The sequence below is a fragment of the Rutidosis leptorrhynchoides genome, chromosome 11 (assembly GCF_046630445.1).
Source record: "Rutidosis leptorrhynchoides isolate AG116_Rl617_1_P2 chromosome 11, CSIRO_AGI_Rlap_v1, whole genome shotgun sequence".
Lineage (NCBI taxonomy): Eukaryota > Viridiplantae > Streptophyta > Magnoliopsida > Asterales > Asteraceae > Rutidosis > Rutidosis leptorrhynchoides.
The window spans coordinates 51,642,235-51,656,032 of NC_092343.1; positions in this window are offsets into that span (position 1 = coordinate 51,642,235).

Here is a 13,798-nt window from a genome sequence, read left to right on the forward strand (position 1 = left end):
CGCTAGGTATTCATGGAGCAACCAGCTGGGTTCATCTCAAGTCCATTTCATAATTATGTGTTTCGGTTGAAGAAAGATCTCTTGGTCTAAAGAAAGCACCAATAACTTGGCATGATAAGGTTGAACAATGCCTTGTCTTTTGTGGTTTTAAGATTTATGATGTTGGTTCTAGCTTGTTTGTTAAGATAGAATCAAATATTTATGTCTTAGTGTTGCTATATATGGATGACCTGATTATCACCAGAGAAACGAGTCTGAAGTCTCTCGTTCAAATGGTGATTTTTTGATTCATTTTGAGATGAAGATTTTGGCAGAGATTAGATGTTTTATTGGCTTGAAAGTTGATGAGCTGGAAAATGAGTGTTTCATTTTTCAAACGAGCTATACTAAGAGTCTCTTTAACCATTTCAACTTGGGGGAGTCACACCAGAGTCTACTCAGTCAAAATAAATGTCTACTCCAAAGAAACCTAACCTCAACATAAAGAAAGATCAATGTAAAGAGCTAAAAGATATGCAAAGGTTTCGGAAATTGGTTAGATGTTTGATCTATCTAACCATCACTAGGCCAAAAATTGCTTACTTGGCTAATATTGTTTTTCAATTTATGCAATGTCCAGGCATTGTTCATCTTGATGAGGTTAAGAGGATCCTTTGTTATGTTAAAGGTTAAATTGATCACGGTTTGTGGTACAAGAAGGGTGATGATTTTTGTTGAATGGTTTCACTGATGAGATTTAGATTGGAGATGCAAATGATCTACATTCGACTTCCAGTTACCGTTTCAACATGGGTTCAATGGTTATCTCATGGTGTGGTAAGATGTAAGATGTGGTTACTTTGTCTAGCACGGAGGCAGAACATGTAGCTGCAACTATGACAACTCAAGAGTCTACTTGGTTGAAAGGATTGAGTGGTGATATTCTTCAAGAGGTGAATTATGTTGTCAAACTAAAATGTGACAACGAAAGTACAATCAATCTCGCTTCGAATCCTGTTTTTCTAGCTCGCACCAAAGCATATATATGTGTGATAACATATTATTCGAGAAAAGGTTCTTAGTGGGGAAATCGAGCTAACATATGTAAGGACGAATGCTCAAGTGGCTGACATCTTTAGTAAAGCCTTGATGAAGACCTAGTTCAGTTTCAAGCTGGTTTGGGAGTAGTTGATCATCAGTTGGCACTGAAGAGGAATGTTAAAACGTTAATGCACAACTCAATTGGAGCTGAGGAAGAAGATCTCGCAGTGACGAGATCCAATCTCACGACGGCGAGGACTGAAAAATGTTGACAGAACAATCTTCGTGTGGGTCAGGTTTCTTATGATGGTAGTGAAATTGAGTTTGTGGACGCGAAGGTGACTTTCGCGAGCGCGAAACCTAGGCGATTAAAATAAATTCGTTTTGTTTCGTTAATTCTGTTTTACTTAGAGTGCTCCCAATGGAGACGTGTCTCCAGCTTAGTTCTCTGCGTCACATCAGCAATTTTTTTCCACTTCCTTCTCAGGACTAAACCCATGACTAAACACTCCCAACCATGACACTCATTCTTTCCATTTTTTTTTATTTTTTATTTTTTTATAAAATCAAATATAATTTATTATATTATTTATATCATAATCAAATAATAATTTCTTTAAACGTAAAAACTATTAATTATAAAAAAATATAAAATAAAATAAATATGCTCCCATGAATCATCATACTTGACCATAAATTTTATGAGACCCACAATTAAAATAAAAAAAATAAAAATATCACCATCTTGCTTCATCTTCTTAACTCCATTTAAACACCTTCAACCTCCATTTTCTTAAAGCTTCAACCTCCATTTTCTTAAAGCTTCATCCTCCATATATTTTGTGCATCCATTTCAGAAAAACAAAAAAAATAATAAAAAGTTCAAGATTTCCGTCCACAAATATGATCAAAAAGCACGGAACGAGGGACGATGAGCTGGGCGAGCATCTGGGCGGATGCCTGGGCGAGCTACTGCCAAGGGCGCCCAGGTGGGCGGTGGCCTGGGCGAGGTTGTGGACGGCAACATTGGGAGCAACCTTAGTCCAAGTAGTAGGTAGTTTTTTCCTTTATTCATAGAACGTTTAATTAGTGGTTTAGTGGCTTATTTTTCATTTCTTTTGTATTTACCTATCCATTGTAACTATTTGTTAAATCAATTTAATACAGAATTAATTTGGTTCTCCCTTTGTTCATCATTATTACTTAAATGTAAATTCAATTTTGTTTTCGTCGACAGTATGATATTGACTAACATCTTTGAACTCGATTTAAAAAAAAAAACGAAATTTTAATAAAATCTGTGAACTAAAATTTATTTCTCAATATTAAGTCGAAACGAATGCTTATGAATTAATTAAATATCCTTTGGGACAAAATATAAACATAAATGTAAATAAAATAACAATAAAGTAAAACTTGTTCCATGTATTAAATAAATTAATATTAATACTGTCAATGAAAATAAACAAATTACTAGCAAAATCATTATAAGAGCTGTCAGACATGATCAATTCGAGATTTTTTCAATAATTTAGCATTTAGCATATATGTTAAAAAGATGTTCTTACTTACATCACACCCACAAATAAAAGAAAGATGCTTTTATGCAACATGAATAAATCATAATTAACTAAAAATAAAAGTTAATTATAAACTTAGTAATAACATCTACAAAATCAAATAAATGACCTACAGTGATCTAAGTATCCAAATAAGTTAATATAGCTATAGCTAGGTAGAAATAGTTGCATTCTATAGTTACTGTAAAATGTGTTACTAGTAAAATTTAAATTCTAGATCTCTTGTGACAATTAGTAGATCAGTGACATCAGTCTATCATGCATGGTAGATAATTAGTATAACATTATTTTCTATCATATATCACTAAACTAGACGTGTTTTTAAGTGTTCTACAATAATATTTTAAAATTTAAAGTGATATTTAAATATAAATATAAATATAAATTACCACATAATTAAATAATTGAAGAAAATCATATATATTGTCGTCATTTGCAAATCATGTAGCCATGATGATTGTGTGAGTGGCTTTATCGGATTTTGTGTTTAGCAAAGACCAAAAAGTATTAGTCAATAATTTGATAATCACCCCATCAAAGAAAGAAATTTTGCCATGACTTGATAACATTACTCGTACTATTTTATACACTACCTAAATCCTCTTTTAATCATTACTCATCTCAAAGAAAACCCTAATATCCCACCCCCTCCATTTTATATGACTATTTAAAAAATAAGAACATGAATTCCTCTTTAAATTTTACAACTATTACTTGATTCCTCTCCATGAATCATACTAACTCATTACAATTTTGAAGTAGACAAAGATGGTTAATAAATCCAACTTATATCTCAACAAAACCCTGATTCTCTCTTCAAAATAAAGAAAACGGTGTTCATATATATCATGATTATATCATCTTATCATCATGGATAACCTCAACAAACAAGACCATGGTGCCTTCCTCTCATGGCTTGTATCAATTCTTTTATTGAGTAAATATAAATATATTATAAGAAAAACAATTCACGCTATGTCCAAAAAATTGAAATAGAAGAAATTTATGTTGTTACTATGCGTTATAATTTAATTATATTTATACCATAAGCAAAGAGAAACACCAATTTATTAACACAAACTAATCACATAAATAAATAAAAATATGAATTACCCCACCATTTAATTTCACTAGAATCCTAAGTAGAAAAGAAGAAAATAAGTACTAGCTAGTATAATTATCGTCATCTTCATCATCTTCGACTTCTTCTTAATATATATACAAAACATATATAATATATATATAATATATATATAATAGATAGAGGAAAAGAGAGTACATATACATATACATAGATATAGATAGATATATGATATAACAGATAAAAAAAAAGTGTCTCTTGCTATACATTTTTTCTCTTAAAAACACAAAGTCTCGAGTTTATAAAGATGAAGATGATGTAGATGAGGGTAAAAAACAAACCATATCAAACCACTAATTAAAAGTAATCATATCATATACCATTCATTATAACACCATTTCAAAAATAGCTAGCTTTTTGATTGTATCTTTAATTATCACCGACGCCACTTCATAAAATTCGTTCATGCATAATACCAATCCAATCGATCACACTGATTCAACAAACCATTGATCTAACTCTCTTACCTAGTTTGAAATAGGATTTGGTCCACTAGGAACTTCATGAGCACCTTCTTCAAATGATCTTGAAGGCTTTGAATGTGATTCATGACGATGAGTTCTTTTCGGACGAAAATTCATCGTGGTTGTTGTTGATGATGATGATAATGATGATGATGATGATGATGATGTTGATGTTGATGTGGATTTATCATGAGAGCTAAAAGTTGAAGTAGTTGGTTGTGTTGAAGGTGATGTAATTGCCATAGAAATAGACGATTGAAGGAGAGTGATCAATAAAATGATGATCAAAAGTGAAATGTAAAGAGAACAAGAATTAGGGTTTGAGAATTGAGAAATTTGTGAAGAAGATCTCAATTTAGCCATGCAGTAATTGATTGTTTCTGGAAATAAAATATGACACCACCCCCCAAAAGACCACAAGAGATCACTATCCATTAACCAATTGCATTCACTCAAAGATCAAATCTTGAGCGGCACCTCAAGAAGAGAGAATTAGAGAGAAAGTGAGAAAAGTGGGTGCAAATTAAAGCATTCAAATGAATTGAAAGTCATGTATAGGAAAGGATATAGCCAAAGATAGGTGGTGGTTGGGGTAAATTACTTGGTTAACCCTAGTGTATTTTTATGAAAGAAATGTACTCGTAGTTTATTTCTCTTTGACTCTTTCTAGTATTATTTTTACTACAATTGGTGTTTGACATTACATTTAGTTAGGATCTTTGTTGTTAAGTTGGTGAATGTTTATTATACACATGTACACATACCATACCATTTAAAATAGAAACCAAGATACTAATAAAATTATGAGGACCCGATCAAATCAAAGTTGTATTTCACTACAATAAAAAGTATAAAGGGTAAAGAACTGATCTTTTGCGGCGACGTAATCTCGACACAACAAGTAGTACTACAACACAAAATTTTTGCCTTTTTGACCAGCAATTACCACAAAATTTTCGCCTTTTTGACAGCAACTGAGTCCACTAAGTAATTGTGGCGAGACTTTTTGACGATGTCGCCACAGATACAATAAAATATTTTCTTTTTCATTTTCTTTTTAGTTTTGGTCAAACATTGAAAAACATTACGGCGATAAAAAGACCATTTTGCGTCGCCAAATCTCGCCACAAATAGCCAGCCTTTATTCCCTGAATTGTTTAGTGTTTAGGACATGCATACCATACGGATACATTTTTTATAAATATCTAACCATGTGAATATTATTTATATTTTTAGATTCATAGATGTAAATAATTTGTTTGGGTTTTACAACTTATATTGACAATATACTTTATATCCCATTATTTTACTTTAAATTTGAAGTTAAAAAAATTAAATATACACGTATATTTTCTATCTACAATTTAAAAACATTAATTTGAGAAACGACGTACCATACGATAGCTAAAAAATTTTAGCTTGAAATTAAATGGGGGCAATAGAAATTAAAGCAGTACTCTTCAATAACAAAGTTTGGTGAGATATAACCAAATAAAGAAAAGTGAAAATATATCTCATTCTTCCTTTTCCTTTCCCCAAAACAAACAGCTTTTCCCTTTACCTTAACTAACCTAGAAAAGATGGTCATACGTTACTATTATTCAATTTAGAAAGGAGTGTTAGTAAATCGAATAATGAGATTCTTCTTAAGTAAAAGTCTAAATTATATGTAATGTCTTTGATTGCACATCAATTATTTCACATTATACCAACAAATATAGTGGCGGAAGCAGCAATCTTTTTCATAGGAGGTGGAAACTTTTTAAAAAAATATAGCAATTTTTTGGCAAAAAATATGGAGGTTTTTGAACTATATATGATTGTTTTTGAGAAAATATAGAGATTTTAGAAGAAAAATCCACTTGGATTAAAATAGAAAAATTTTAATTTTTACATTAAAAATTACAAATCTACTTGAGACAAGTGCCCATAGCACCTTACTAGTTTCGCCCATGCCAACAATAACAACAATATTATTCATCCCGATGAGATGACGAGGTATGAGAAGCTAAGATGTAAATTTCATAATCTTACCCGATGATAAAGAGACCGTAATCATTTTCAGAAGACATCAGTTATTTCACATTGTGTTTCTTAAAAGTGTCAAATGTGGTACTTTGTGATTGTGTTAACCTAAATTCGGACGAACCAATTCGACCTATTTTAATATGATTTTTAAAAATTATCTTATTATTTTAGGCTTGTTTGACTCGTAACTTGCATAAAACGTTTTGCCACCTTTAGTTAACTATAAGGAGAATCGATGTGTAGATTCAGGTGAAAAAAATATATTCATATCATCTTGAAATTGTCGAGTAAAGGAAAGGGGCATTTTTGTCCTTTAAGAAAAGCTGAAAAATGCACTCATATGGGCAATGGGTCTGAAAAGAACAAAGGAAAAAGGAAAGAATACAATAAAGAAAGTGTAAGAAAATAAAAAAAAGGAGTCATACCAAAAAGAAAGAAAAGCGTGGTGGTGGATTTGAAGAGAAGAAGGTTTTTGTGTGCCTTTTTTCTTGCTTGGAGGCTTGCCCAAGAAATCCCTCTTTGTATTTTAATTTAACTAATGTATTCAATATTCCATTAGCTTAGTCTAATAATATGTGTTCATCGTATTATTATTATATTTCTTTTCTTTTATTTTCAAAATATATATCTCGTTTCAAATTTGAGTAAATCAAAAAGTTTACTAAAAATAAAGGTGACGTCTTGCTTGTTTTCAAGGATATTTTTGTTATATTTAATGTTTGTGTGTCGTATTTAAAGTGTAGGATTTACACATAATGATTTATCTAATCAAAAAATTTTGAAAAAATGGGTTGATAAATAATTTCTACTATCATTTCGTAGTTGATAAAATTTTAAAGAAAAATATATTGACGTTTTATACACTAGTAGATAAACCATTGTATAGTGCTAGTAGAAATTATTGCACCAGTGTTTAGGTACACTTTTCGAAATATAGTTTTTTTGATCAGGAGAATTTTATGTAACTTGATATACATAATATTGTTTTCTATAGTCAAATATATACAACGGTTAGTCGGTTACATAAGTTAAATAGTCAATCAAATAGTTATAGAACTCGTTCGGACCGGCCCGCACGTTACGGCGGGGGCTTTCGGCCTCCGTATTCATGCTTAACGTAGCGTTGTGTATTTACAGAGGGAACACGACCCATGTGTTAAGCGCCGTTTTAGATGTCGTTGTGTTAAGCATTTTTTAAAAAGTATCCGTTTAGAACGTAGTTAGTTTTGTTTTATTCAATAAATTTTTCTGAGCGTAAGGGTGCTGTCGGAAAAATTTAACTCGCGGTGAACAGAAAGAAATTTATTGGAGATAGCCCGAGGTGTTTAGCGTTTTTTGAGTAGTGTCCGTTTCGCGTATAGTTAGTCCCGTTGGGTTCGTAAGATTTTTTCGACTTGAACGGTGGTCTCGAAAAAATTTAACTCGCACCGAGCGAGAAGATATGGCCCGTTATAAATTCGGGTGGAATTAGTTTCTTTTATTTTAAAAAAATATTATACATACACTTTTTACCGCTGAAAAAGTGTAAACTTGAGGGGTCGTGTAAATATAGCCGAAGTTGGGGATCGTTTGTAATGTGAACGTAAACTCAAAACGATAATTCGATATAACTGAAACGACGGAAACCACCACCACTTTTAGTATATAAGTATTAATATTAATATTAATATTAATATTAATATTAATATTAATATTAATGAGTTTACCTTTATTTTGTTGCTACATATCGTTTAAATAAATTTCTTTTTTAAAAATGCGTATAAGGGATAATTTATTATTTATTAATATATGTAAAAGATAATACTCACTAGTTATCAAACTTTTTGGTTTATACATAATTTGCATAATGAATGTGAAAATAGATAAATACGGAGTCTTATAGGGGAAAAATTAAGCACCTACAAAGCATTCTTGTTCCTTATTTAGCAATACACACAATATAAGTACATACAACAACATAACCCAATCTCACATGAGTGAGGTACGGGGGAGGTGTGACGTAGACAATCCTTTCTTTATCTTTGAATAAATAGAAGTCATTTCTCCACCCCGAGTGTAACACTCCAAGAGTAGAGAAGGTCGTCCCTCTCTCTGTTCGACGGGTAAAGAGATTGCTTCCAAACCTATCTCCTACAAAAATAGATTAATATAAGTACATACGTCTCGTTTAATTTGTCTCCCATGATGGGTATTACATGGGACCTCCCCACCTTCATATTTTCCATATATGATTGAATATTTTATGTTGAAGTTGCAGGCAAATATATTTCTATTTTCTATTGGTGAAGATTGGAATAGTGTACGTAAAGTAAGTAATTTCACACTAGATTTATGTATGTGAGTCACAACCCTCCTTTTAATGAGTGGTTAGCAAACAAAGCTTTTATGTCTTTTTTTGCCTGCGAAAGTCCCAAAGTATAAATAAACTGAATACCATTAAAATTTTGATGTCTAGGAGTAGCTCCATTAAATCTACGAGATTTGAATATTTAAATATGAATAGTCATTTTTCAGAAATTTGAACATTTTTAAAATTATTTTTGAACCGAATTTAAAATCAAAAAGGGTTAACTATACCATTAATCTCTTTTTTTACCCCAAAGGCCGAAATTATATCGGTAATCTTTAAAAAAAAAAAAAAAATATACCGGTAGTTCCTATGATTTTTAAAACATACAGTGCTAGTCATGTATCTAACGCTAGTTAGATTATACCGTTACATAAGTACGCGTGTCCTCGGTTCTCGATTTTCCTTCATCATCTTCATCCCCTACTAGAAGAACCCTAACTTCTTTCGACTTTTTTTATTCAATTTCAAACGTCTCTATTCTTTTCGATCAAATCCAAGTACCTTTATGCACAAACACAAACACAAACACAAATTCAATTACAACCTTAATCAAAATAAAATTAAATTTTAATCAGTACCGTAATAATATTTGAATAAAAAAATCATCCAAACCCTGCCTTCACATAGATCATCAAGTTCATACAAATACATACAAGCTCTTGCAATCAATGCAACGTCCCTACACCACACCACTAAAGGTTAAACACTGATAGAGAAAACGGTGGTGACGGCATATTCGTTTGAACAGTAATAGAAGACGTGTAGAAAGTGAAAGAAGAGAATGTAGCAAGTGAAAGACAAGTATCGGAGTTGAGTTCATTTCGATCTCTAATACCAACTTGAAACGACCATAATTTGTATTATAGATCCCATTCATGGATCCTACACAATCCCAACTTGGGATCATGTTCTGTCCAAAGAACTGTGTAAACATGCTAAATCTAGATCTGGGATTGGACCCAAAACTGGTTCATGTTCGCTCAAAAGTCCTCTTGATCCATTTCAAACGAAAATAACACACTCTGTTTTAAAACATTAACACTGAAATGTCCAGTTCATATCGATTTAAAAACGTTCCATATTAATTGATTTCGTTGCGAGGTTTTGACCTCTATATGAGACGTTTTTCAAAGACTGCATTCGATTTTAAAACAAACCATAACCTTTATTTTATAGATAAAGGTTTAAAAATATTACGACGATTATCAAATAATGATAATTTAAAATATAGCGTTTTCACACGATTATTACATAATGGTTTACAATAATATTACACATCAATTTAAGTCTTCGAATGCAGTTTTTAAACAATATAATACAAGCATGCTAACTCCAACTCTTGTCCATAAATTAGCATGCAACAGCGGAAGCTCTTAATAATTACCTGAGAATAAACATGCTTTAAACGTCAACAAAAATGTTGGTGAGTTATAGGTTTAATCTATATATTTATCAAATCGTAATAATAGACCACAAGATTTCATATTTCCATTTCTCATAAACAACATGCAATCTGCATAAAAATCATTCATATGATGAACACCTGGTAACCGACCTTAACAGGATGCATATAGAATATCCCCATCATTCCGGGACTCTCATCGGACATGATAAATCGAAGTACTAAAGCATCCGTAACTCAGATGAGGCTTGTTGGGCCAAATAGATCTATCTTTAGGATTCACGTCAATTGGTGGCAATTATAATAAACACCAATTCTTAGGCTACCAAGCTAAAAAGGGGCATATTAGGTGTAGAGACCCGTCCTAATCCATCTGGACGAAGTCATCAACATTTGGTCCCATTGCGAGGTACTGTCCTAAATATGCCATGAACGACTCCATATAATATCCTTAAAATGAGCAAATGCACAACGGAAGATTTCTTTCATACCTGAGAATAAACATGTTTTAAAGTGTCAACCAAAAGGTTGGTGAGTTCATTAGTTTATCGTAAATAATCATTTCAGATAGTATAATAGACCACAAGATTTCATTTTCATAAACATCATTCTCGTATCAGGCATTTCGCAAACTGCATAGAGATAAAAATCATTCATATGGTGAACACCTGGTAACCGACCTTAACAAGATGCATATAGAATATCCCCATCATTCCGGGACACCCATCGGACATGATAAACTCGAAGTACTAAAGCATTCCAAATTCCAGAATGGGGCTTGTTGGGCCCAATAGATCTATCTTTAGGATTCACGTCAATTAGGGGTGCACTAATTCTCAAAATTAGTGATGTTCCCTAATTCTTAGGCTACCAAGCTAAAAAGGGGCATATTCGATTCGATAATCCAACCATAGAATGTAGTTTCGATTACTTGTGTCTATTTCGTAAAACATTTATAAAAGCAGCGCATGTATTCTCAGTCCCAAAAATATATATATTGCAAAAGCATTTAAAAAGGGAGCAAATGAAACTCACAATACTGTATTTTATAGTAAAAATACATATGACGAAACTGGACAATGCAGGGTTGGCCTTGTGTGACAACCCGGAAATTTTTGATCAAATTTAAACTTTATCTTTAAATGATTTAATGTTTTCGACACGATAAGAAAAGTCTGTAAAGTTAAGTCACGAAAGTTTTGGAACTATATTCATGTAATCAATTATTCTTTGACTGTTCTCGAAGATTCACGAACAATATATATATATATATATATATATATATATATATATATATATATATATATATATATATATATATATATATATATATATATATATACATATATATATGATTTCAAGTTATTTAGTAAACGATAGTAACATTCGATTATTGATTCGATTGATATTTAGATAAGTTAACTAAAATGTTTAAAGTAAAACACTAATTTGCTATGGTATTTTTGAATTTCTACAGTACCCAAAAAGCTACAGTGTTTTCGAAAATCACTATTTGCTACAGTAACTTTGCTACAGTAAAACACTATTTTAAAATGAAAATGTATATATATATGTATATACTACGAGACGATGCTTTATATAAGCAAATAACCAAAAACACTTAATTGATTAAAGCTACACTTCGAGTGACATAGTTTATCAATGATTAAGTTTAATTTTTGATAAAGGTACGACTCACGAAACGTAAAGTAAAAGTTTTCTCAGTGTACGAAAGGACGTTCGAAAAACTGGAACCGAGACATAAGTCGAGTGACGACGTACGACTTATCGGAACAAAAATTACAAGTTAACTAGGCACGAGAATATAATATAATATATAATTAATTAATATAAATTATATAAATTATATATTAATAAATAAATATGTCGACGAGGAAGAGTTAAAATACATGTGTGAGCTGGAAAAGGGATCCATGCGATCGCATGGAATACCCTCACATTAGCCATGCGATCGCATGGCAGGGGATTTCAGGACATCTATAAAAGCTCGATCTGGTTCCAGTTTCTTTCCCCATTCATTTTACTACGTATCATTTAAATTATTTAAATTATTTATATTATTATTATTATTATTATTATTATTATTATTATTATTATTATTATTATTATTATTATTATTATTATTATTATTATTATTATTATTATTATTAAGATTAATATTATTATTAATCCTATTATTATTAGTAGTATTAGTACATAAAATACTACGACGAGGCCATGAGCGGGTCACTTTTGAAATGGGTTTTCGAGCGGAATAGAGCTAAGGAAACTATGAGTTATAGCTATGAAGGTTATGGGTATTGCTTGGGGGTTATGACCATGAGTCAAAGGTCAAACCTAGTGTTTATCATCTCTATTGCGTCTACGTACTTTCCTGCAATATTGAATCACAATATTGATACGTGAGCATTCATATCTTATCTTTTATATATTAATTGTGTATCCATGTCTAGTGCTCGAGTATATATATTTATGCATGCTTGTATGCTAAATTCGTCGTTAAACAGTTTATGATGAATCATGAATTAAATACATATATTACTGATAAAAGGTATATGATATGCATGTTTTTGGAAAGCGGACGAAAAATCAATAACTTTTCATTTAGAAATAGCATAATTTCGGTGAACGAGTTAAAGGATATGATCAACTCAATTATGATTGACATTAATTAAAATTGCTTTTGAATCTGCAATTGATATTTAAACAACTTGTATGTAAGATTGATAAATTGGATTTTTGAATATTACCAGCCGAGTAAATGAATCCTTATATAAGGCACGTCTTGTTTTGTTGAACAATTGTCAAAATTGATTATTTTATCATATTTTAAAGCCTTAGAAAAACTATAGTCTAATTTTACAAGAATTGGGAAACTATGTGAAATGTTAAAATGTTTCGATTATCATAATCATTCAACTATAGTATTGAATCAGATTGACTTTTTGAAATAACTTTTGATAACTTTTGTATGTCAATCTCGAGCATTAGGATTATGATACACTATGAACTGACCTAGCTTGATAGACATTTATTGACCAACATATGTTCTCTAGGTTGAGATCTACGGTTATTTGGTAATCCGAGTTTCAGTCACATTTTGGTGAACGACTTTATATGCTGCTAAGGTGAGTTTCATTTGCTCCCTTTTTAATTGCTTTTGTAATCTATATTTTTAGGCTGAGAATACATGCACTTTATTTTAAATGCAATGGATACAAGTACATACTAAATTCTACACTGAGTTTGAACCAAAAATCCCTTAGCTTTGGTAACTAGTAACTGCCGGTTATAAGAACTGGTGGGCGCGAATAGTTGTATATGGATCCATAGGGCTTGACATCCCCGTCTATTCCAGGTATAGAAACCCTAGCCTGAACTATAAAACAGACGTATACTATATGAGTTTAGTACACGTTGGATTGCGTGTATTGTACATGTTGGTTGCATGTATGTTAAAACAGGGGTACTTATTATAACGTTAAAGTTTAGTTACCAGGGTGCTCAATATTATAGAATATTTTGATAAACGTTTCTGGATGAAACAACTGAAATCTTGTGATCCACCTTTATATACAGATTATGCGAAACACTAAAACTATGAACTCACCAACCTTTGTGTTGACACTTGTTAGCATGTTTATTCTCAGGTTCCTAGAAGTCTTTCGCTGTTTGCTTATATGTTAGACAAGCTTTGTGCATGGAGTCATACATGCTTTATTTAAGAAAACGTTGCATTCACAAAACCATCATCATGTATCTATTTTGACCACATTGTCAACGGAAGTATTA